At 45.4% G+C, this 9043-nt stretch overlaps 1 non-coding gene across 1 annotated transcript; it reads right to left on the bottom strand.

Annotated features, from left to right (window-relative positions):
* Nucleotides 1-968: 968 nt before the first annotated feature.
* On the bottom strand, nucleotides 969-1063 carry TRNAI-UAU. Its single transcript has 2 exons — nucleotides 1026-1063; nucleotides 969-1004 (listed from the first exon to the last, which is right to left on the bottom strand). It is a non-coding gene; the product is annotated as a tRNA-Ile (tRNA).
* Nucleotides 1064-9043: the final 7980 nt, after the last annotated feature.

Genomic DNA, 9043 nt, shown 5'->3' with positions numbered 1-9043 from the left:
AAAGGACCTGCATTCTGTGAGCTAAGGGGGCAGGGGGAGCTCTGATTTTCCATGATAAGAAACCCAAAACCAAATGCCAAAATTTATAGGTATTTAGAATTTATTTTATTATAGTTATTGAGGCTTCCAAATTGCTTGACAATTGTAAATATATCAAGATAACATTGTGTTCAATTGATCCCTATGTATATAATGGCCTTTCATTTTAATAAGGATTTTGGGGGGTTTATCGGTGAATTTTCCATTTTTTATCAAGGAAAACCAGGATCCCTGGTTATCAATGCTTCATGGTCAACTGTATCAAATGCCACTGTAAGATCAATGGGGTACACTTTTTCCTGTCAAGTCCCAGGCAAAAATTGTGAGTGTCTGCACACATAGAGGACAAGGGCCCAGGGTCTCTCGCATCTGGGCAGTGCCCATCCACCACACTACCTCTGAATTTCTCTTCTCCTGGCCCACATCTCTTCTTTTATTGGATGCCCAGTAAGCCAGCTTCAAGAGGCATGCTGGAGAGGTCTGTGGCCAATGACAAGCCCAGAGCCTTGTGGTTAGAGCACTTTAATTGGAAGTGGGAGATGAAACAAGTTACCTCATTTTCTTGCATACCACACAACCACACATAGACACATACCTTGCTTTTGGGAAGGCAAAAGACAACTACAAGATTTTGCCAGAGTTATGGCCACACTGATCAGGGACAGATCATAATCTTCAGCTCACTCACACATTTTTTCCTGCTGAGGTGAAAGGTGCAGTTTTAACCGTTTCACAGCTAAATTGTCAGCAGCTCTTGGCTATTCAGCAAAAAGCTGAAATGGTAGCTGCTACTGAAATCCAGACTCGATGGGTGGATTCATAGATGTTAAGGTTGGAAGGGACCTCAGTAGGTCATGGAGTCTGACCGCCTGCCCTGAGCAGGAAAGAGCGCTGGGGTCAGATGACCCCAATTAGGTGCTTGTCCAAAATGCTCCAGGTGAGGCTTGAACTCACAACCTTGGCATTGCTTTCCCCCAGTACTGCCTTATAAGTACCATGTGCTAACCCATTGCACCACTGGAGCTGACTTTCATGGCACACTAAATCTAGGATTTTGAAAATGTAAGATTTTGAAAAGAGCTAAAAACAGTCTGAAGGTCTGTGAAAAAAAAGTGACCAGGAGTAGCTAACAGATAGCAACTTGCTAAAAAAAAATGGGGGGGGGGAGTTAGCTTGATTAGTGAAGCATCAAGATCACTAAAAGGAGAGAAGATCATTCATGCCTATAGTGTGAAGAGTGACTAGCAGGAATCAGGCAGATTACAATGAGCCCTCAAGTCAACTGACACTCTCAGAACTGCCTTGATAGAAATGCCACTGCTGCAGCTGTGCAGTTGGTTTTAAATTTTGGGTGGAGCTGGCATTAAAGTGGTTTGCAACCACATTGCTGCATCCCTCGATCTGCTCCTTCTGGACTCTGCCCCTTCGTTCATGCAGCTGCTAGAGGGAAGAGACGGAAAAGCAGTAGCAACCAACTTATAGCATCTCTGCTCCTATTCTGGGCAGAAAATCAGCTTCCCTACTTCAGACATGCACCCTAATTATGGGAGGCTAATTTTTGGAGAAAGTATACATGTGGTATGCAAATAAATATGATAACTGCAAGCACCTGGAAGACAACAAATAAAAACCAATATTACAATAACCTGTTTTCTAGGAGATGATAACAGGATTTGGGTGTTACTGGGATGAAGGAAGAAACAGTGTCAGGCTGGCTTCAAACAAGACCTGAGCAGCAATTACAGGCATAATACAGAAATAATTGCTGTAGGGCCAGATGGGGAAAGATCTCCAGACCTAAGTCTGCCCAACTGCTGGTGCACCTGCAAGGCATTTAGGGGCACCTAGCAATATTATGGATATTTAATTGTGTGCAAGACAGGAAAAAAGGGAATTCTTCATGGCCAAATTTGAGGAATGAGCTTCCAGACAATAGAAGAGAAACAATTTTCATGAAATGACCTTCACAACATCTGCTTGAACAAAACCACTGTCCTTCCTTGATCGACAAAAATCAGCTTAGGATGCTAAAGGATTTGAAAAATCTGATTAAGTTCTCTTACTATTAGGTCTCACTCCTTCAAGCTGCCTTGCTCTCACAGAGAGCCCCACTGATTTCAACAATGCTTCAAGTAGAAATCCATCCTTACAGAGCAGATCGGAGAACTGGGACCTTAGTGGCTTCTTGTTTGTATTTGGCCTTTCATTTAGCTTGCATAGTGGAAAGAAAGTAGTCTTTCCTAGGGCGGTGCGAAGCTTCTGATGGTGATTTGATTCAGAGGAGATATGGCCTGATTCGATGGCCAAATCTCCAAATCTGAATCGAATCAAACCAATTAAAAGGTCTGAATGGATTCAAAGCTCTCTGAATCGATTTGGAGAGCTTCAATGATTTGGGCAGTCCCTGGTTGCTGCAGCAGGGAGCTAGAGCCAGACTTTGAGCTGGGAAGTAGGGGGTGGAGGAGGGGGAAGGGGACCATGGGGGGACTTCTGCCAGGCCCCATCCCCTGCCCGCTCTTCCAGGCCCACCATGACAGCCCTGCCTGCCCCAGCTCCCGGGCCTTTAAAGAAAAGCCCTTCTCACCAGGTCCTGCCGGGTGGGGGGGTGATCCCTGCTGCCCCACACTGCCCCACACTGCCCATGAGCCCAGGCTTTTTTTTTCAAAGTGCCAGGAGCTGGGGCAGGCAGGGCAGCCATTGCCAGGGCTTGGAGAGTGGGAGGGGGATGGGGCCTGCCTGATTCAGAGATCTGGCTGATTTGGTAGCAGCTGAATCTCCAAATCAGATTCGACTGAATTGATTTGGGACAGTGATTCGAATCACTGTCCCCCGAATCCGCCAAATCCAAAGCGAATACTAGTTGTTCCACACAGGCCTAGTCTTTCCTCTAGGTCTTTCCTCAATGTTTAGATACGCCTAATGTGAGAGGAACATTTAAACCCAGACCAAAACTTGGTTTTAGTGGAAACCCTGGAGGTGTTCCCATTTCCAACACCATTTACACAAAACCTAAATGTTGGTCTGAAATCTCTCTCATTTAAGTATTTCCACTTAAATGAGTGATGCTGATCTCTAAAGTGAATCAGCATGCTTCTTAAAATATTATCTGACATTTTCTGCCTCCTTTTAAAACCAGAAATAGGATGCTACACAAGTATGCCATTATGCATTAGTCAGGAACCGGTTTAGCAGAATCAGAGTACCAGTCCATAAGCCAGATTTGTAATTGCATTCTTAAGCAACAGACTGGAATTACTTTGTGGAAACCTCTAGGTACATGTTTTAAGAGCAGCAGCCTCATAAAGATCATATAGCAGAATCAAGTATAATCAGCTCCAAAGCAATAGCATCTGACAAAGTAGGTTGTTGCTCACAAAAGCTCATGCTTCTCTGAATCCTGCTCTACCTTCTGCCTGACTGCAGATTAATACAGGTAGCCACCTCTATGCATAAGACTAGAAAAGTTTGTTCTTCTTTTCCCCAAATAACTATGAATTCTGGCTGTGGTTCCATTAGCCTGACTCAGTAACATATTGCTAACACCTTTGAACCTTCCTGCATGAGTCAGGTACAACTATTCAAAATGAACAGTTCCTCACTTAATGTATAGTTCCACTGAAGACCTGAGTGTGAAAAAGCCTTCCAAAATCTGTCATCCTGGAACCAGTTTGCACTTCACTTGGTCTGCCTTCCTTCCTCTTGTCTTCACCCCACACCTAGAAACTTCTCATTGCTCTCCTCCTCCAGCTCCCCCAGCTAACTTACCTACTGAGCTTCTTCATGCTTTTACTCTTCTCCTCAGCCTCTCACTTCACTCTGGCTCTTGCTTTCATGATGCAAATATGCCTTAGTTTTTTTCTATCTTAAAAAAAGCACTGGTGACACCACCTTCCTCCCCAAATAGTGCCTCATCTTTGTTTAACTGCTGTCTACAGTCCTCTCCAATTCCATTCCAGATCCTCTCTGATCTGACTTTGGTTTCTTGTACTCCACTGAAGCTACTTTTAGCAGGGCCTCTAATGACCTCAACATTCAGTACCCCATCCTCATCTTACTTCATGTCAGCCACACTTGACACTATTTATTTTTTTTAATGTCTTGTTCTTCCTTGGTTTCTGAGTCTCGATCCTCTCCTAATTCTCCTTATCTCTATTTGCTTTTTTCTCATCCTCTCTCAACTTTCTGTGGGGTTTCCATAAGTCTGTGCCCTTGGTCTCCCTCTTCGCTCCCTCCCACAAAAACAAATTCTGTTAAGATGTCTCCAGACCTGTATTTTTCCATCCAAACTGATACTTCCTTGTGGATGTTCAGCTCTCAGCTCAAGTTCAAAATTAAGAAAACAGAATTCTTAATATTTGGCTCTCCGCCAACCAAAATACTCCCCGGATAGGTCACCAACCTAGCCGTCACTCTGAGTTGTAATATGTGTGTCATCTTTGACTGAGTTCTTACTCTGAGTCCTCACATCCAGGTCATGTTGAACCTCTGTAGATTAATTCTGGTTAACATGTCTAAGATGTGGTCTTTCTCATCCATGCACACAGCAAAAAATCACAGACAGGATCTCATGGTTACTATTTTTCTCCAGCTTTAACAAATGACATTTTGACCCACTCATACCCACTGGGAATGTTGCTCCAAAAAGTAGTTTCCTAAGTAACTGCTTTATGTCCCCCCTTTCTTTGCCCTGCCAGTTGTCGGAACGAAATGAAGGCCCCAAGGTCACGGTGGGCCGGGGTGACGACTGGAACACGAACAGGTGGGATTAGTGGTGGCGGAGTCTGAGTGGCGCGGGAGTCGTAGTGGTTTTGAATAAAGTAGATTTATTGACTTACACTTTGTGGAGTGTAGGCAGAGAAGCTTTTTCAGTTACAGTATTGAAAACGACGAGCAACGAACAACAAAGGGGTCTGCTGGCCCACGGGGTTCACTAGTGAGCCCTTGCTTTCTAGCCGGAGCTAGGTGCGGCTGCCCACTAGCTAGTCCCAGGGCTGGTCAACAGCTCATTAGATGGAATAACAAACCAACGGAAAACTGTAACACAATGAATGAATGATGTGAATGTTGTGACGCCAGTCCAACCAGACAAACGGAAGATCGAAAGACAAAGCCGAGGTCGGAAGCCGAGATGTGATGAAGTGGAGATGCCGTCAAAGCCAGTAGGGATGATCCAGATCGTGATCGATGATCGGTGCCAAAGGTAAGTCAGAAGTCAGGAGATCGGTACAGCAGAAATAGGAACAGAACGAGATCGAGAATGACACAAAGCGCCAAGCAAGAAAGGAGACCAATAGGCCGAGGAGCCCTACTGAGAAACAGTCCCTGAAATGACAGCCTCTGTTCCCAGTCAAGCGGGTCTCCCCCAGTTGTGAGACAGTCTCTGCTGACTGTCTCCCCATCTCTCTCTCTCCCCCAAGGGAGGGGGGGGGGTCTCACAAGGTTTTATAGTAGCCCCCTTAGCCAATCAGGGCGCTTAGTTATTAGAATTTTCTGGATCAATGATGTCAGGCTCTTAGAGAACTGAGCATGCCAAGCCCTGTGTATCAACTGAGCAAGTCAGCAGAGAAAGTAGGTCATGCTGATTGACAGTTCCTCAGGTCACCCAGGGGACACGTGCTGGGCACACTGTGGAAATTTCTATTCAGGGCCTGGCTGCGCATGTCAGCTTCAATCCTCTGTATTGGCAGCATAAGCTCAAAATTTTGCCCTGACACCAGTTAGGGGAAGAGTCAGCAGTGTGCAGCCAGCTTAGCACCCACTGTCAGCAGCTCTGCCCTGAGCCCTGCCCACCCTCAGGTCCCTCTGCTTGCCCCTCTCTCCTCCAGCCTGGGTCCCTCTGTTCACATCCAAGATAGAGCCGCTGCCACCACCGTGATCCCTCTGTGTGTGTCCCCATGTGGGTTTGGGGTCATTTCACTCCTCTCCCCCTGATCTGGCCTTTTCTCCTGGGCTGCCCCAAGCAAAGCCCTGGCCCCGGTGGCTAGGAAGGCACAGCAGGATTGCCCCATGACTGAAAGGGGGCTATGGGGGTCCCAGGTCATGCTGAGCCATAAGCAAGGGGCAAAAAGTTGGGTAGACCCTGGCTGGGGTCCCTGCAGGCCAGGGTGAGGGTTTAAACCCCTTCCCAGTCATACTCAGCCTGCCATGCACCCTTCATTTCAGCTTCCCTCCAGCCTAAAGGAAAGGGAGGGCTCACTCTCGTACCACCCCCAGCTTCTAGCCTAAGCAACTGCAGGCATGTGCCTGCATTTCCAGAATCAAAAGTGAATTTATTTACTTGCTTGCCAATTCAATCGATGCAGACTAGATGAACCTGCAAAGATTGAATCAATTAAAGTTCAGGCTTTTTGAATGTCTGCACTTAGCCCATGTGCTTATGCGCCTGGGAGCCCTGTCGGCTGACTCAGGCTCCCAGCCATGGGGGTGCCTCAGGGGTCTCTGCAGCAGGGAGACCGCAGCTGATGTGATCTCCCAGCTGTGGGGGTGCTCCACGCGCCCTGCGGACAGGGAACGGCAGCTGATGTCAGCTGGGAGCTCCCAGGCTCGGGAGTGGACTTGCCCCCCCACCCCCCAGCTGGGAGCTCTGATCAACTGATGGGGCTCCCAGCTATAGGGGTCCCTAGCCACGTGCTTAGTTATTGGTGTGATAGGCAGCAGCTACAAAGTTATGTCACGTATTTGTGGAATAACTTTGTAGCTTATTCCTCTTTTTATCATGCATTAATTTATTGTTTGGCTGGGTGAACACTTAAGGCGTGATTAACTGGTTAATCACGCCTTAAGTGTAACGCGTAGAAAGCAAACCAAGGCGGCACCTTATAGATTAAGCTGTTCAAAGAGGCATGAGTTTTGTAGGCTACAGCCCACAAAGTTATCCAGTTATCGAGAATAATGTAGCTAACTACCTTTCCCTAGTAATTCTAATACTAGCCATTAATATTAACCATTCTAATGGTCAATATTGCATAGAGTTGATGAAGAAAGACCTCTTACTTTAAAAAGAAGTACAGGCAGGCTTTTTACAGCAGGAACGTTTATTGTAAGTTTTATAACAGCTGCAAAAAAAGGTTTTCTTCTTTCTACAAACAACAGGAAGGTGATACGGATGGTAGAAAGCAATGACATGCTGCCCTTACCTTCCTCTGGTATGTCAACAGTTTCAAGGAATCTCAGCAGAGCATCATCACAGAATGTGTCTGAGTTGCAAATCTCCAAGGACTTTGGCATGTCAGACTTACGGTTTTCAGTTTACTCTCTTTTCTCAGCTTATGTCATAGAATACTCACATCCTCTCAGGATGAGGTTATGATGTTGGATGTTTTTTTTAGCTGTTTATTTCTTATTTGAGCTGCAGACTCATGAAAAGTGCTAGGAAAAACAGCCACAAAGATGAAATCCAGAGAGTCAGTACATGCTGCAAGGGAAATGGCAACAGGAGCATCCTATACCACTATGCTTCAACACTGGTGCAGAGGAACCATATCTAGGGTAAAAAGGGTGTTCTTCAGCCTCTCCATCCCTTTAATTAGTGGCATCTCTGCTGAGACTGAGACTGTTAATAAGGACACCACCAGTGAATCATACACTATTCATGGAAGAAAGGATCATCTCTCTGTTCTGGGTTTGTAAAATGCCTAGCACAGTGGGACTCTGTTCCATCACCAGGCCTCACCAATCCTTACTGTAACATAAACAATAATTACCTATAATAATGGTGGTAGGTGTCTGAGATACAGATATACCCACTGTGGATGTATCCAAGATCATCATGATGGGCATTTTATTATAAAGAAGGCAGGGCAGATTTGCCCCTTATAAACTAACCGAAGTAGACAGACAGACAGACACATATAGCATTAGCTTTCATAGGCTGAGGCTCCTTTTTCCACATGCTGTGAAAGGACATGCACAAAGCAGTATATAAGAAGGAGAGAGAGAAGTGAGCTTTACCTCATGAAAAGTGTGTGTGTGTGTAAGCTTGTGCACTATATATAAATAAAAATATATACACACACATATGTACACTATACTTTATACATATATACGCACATATATCTATCGGGGCATGGGAGGTGAGCATACAATAAAAATATATTTTTTATTGTGTGTGCATGTCCGTGTGTGTGTGTGTGTGTGTGTGTGCGCGTGCGCGCGCGCACACACACACACACTGGTTAGTCTATATGAGGGGCAAATCTACCCTGATTTCTACTTGTCTTTGTACTAACATGGCTAATAACTATGGCTTTCATTTCCATTATAAAACCAATTTACTTGCCAAAGTGACATGTTGGGATCATCACCACATCTATAATCCAGAGAATAATATGAGTAATACAGCATTAGTCTACTGTGAATCCCAGTGAAAAGGTGTATAGGTGGCTCTAGTCAGGGTATGAAGACCCATGATGCATAACACTTCTTTCTGAATTCAATATGTAGACACCCACACCTAAATTTTAGGAGAGACAGTGCACAGTATCACTATGATGAGATACCTTCTTGAGTCTGGCCTGAAGTCCAAAAATAATCTACTCAAGCCCTTCAGTCAGTTCTCATAAATGCCAATCTAGCTAGGCTGGTTTGAGAGTTATTCACAAGCCATAAGGAGAGCCAAAGTTTTCTGATATTTTAGTTTCACAAGTATTCTTCAGCTCACTCCAGCATACCTCAAAGTCAGTAGAAAAGAGTTAGAGTGGCCCAAATTCATGTCATAGGCCATACATTGTCAACAGAGGATCTCTATTAAATGAAGCACCCAATGTCTGTATTATGGGAATATAAAAATCCCACCATCACCATGAAATCCTAAAGCAAAGGTTTTCAACCTTTTCAACCTCAGCAGAGAGTCCCCTGGCTGGTCAGTGACTGGTGGAGGAAATCCCCTGGTGGCAGATGGGGAAGAAACAATGAAACGAGAAGCCCCATAGCACCGGCGGTGAAGTTAGACACACCAGCAGCGAAACTGGAAGTGCCGCCAGTGCAACCGGAAGTGCCCCCCCCC

Source organism: Gavialis gangeticus, unplaced genomic scaffold (genome assembly GCF_001723915.1).
Source record: "Gavialis gangeticus isolate Ggan-Ray unplaced genomic scaffold, GavGan_comp1, whole genome shotgun sequence".
In the NCBI taxonomy this organism is placed as follows: Eukaryota; Metazoa; Chordata; order Crocodylia; family Gavialidae; genus Gavialis; species Gavialis gangeticus.
This window is presented reverse-complemented; position numbering and strand designations above follow the sequence as displayed.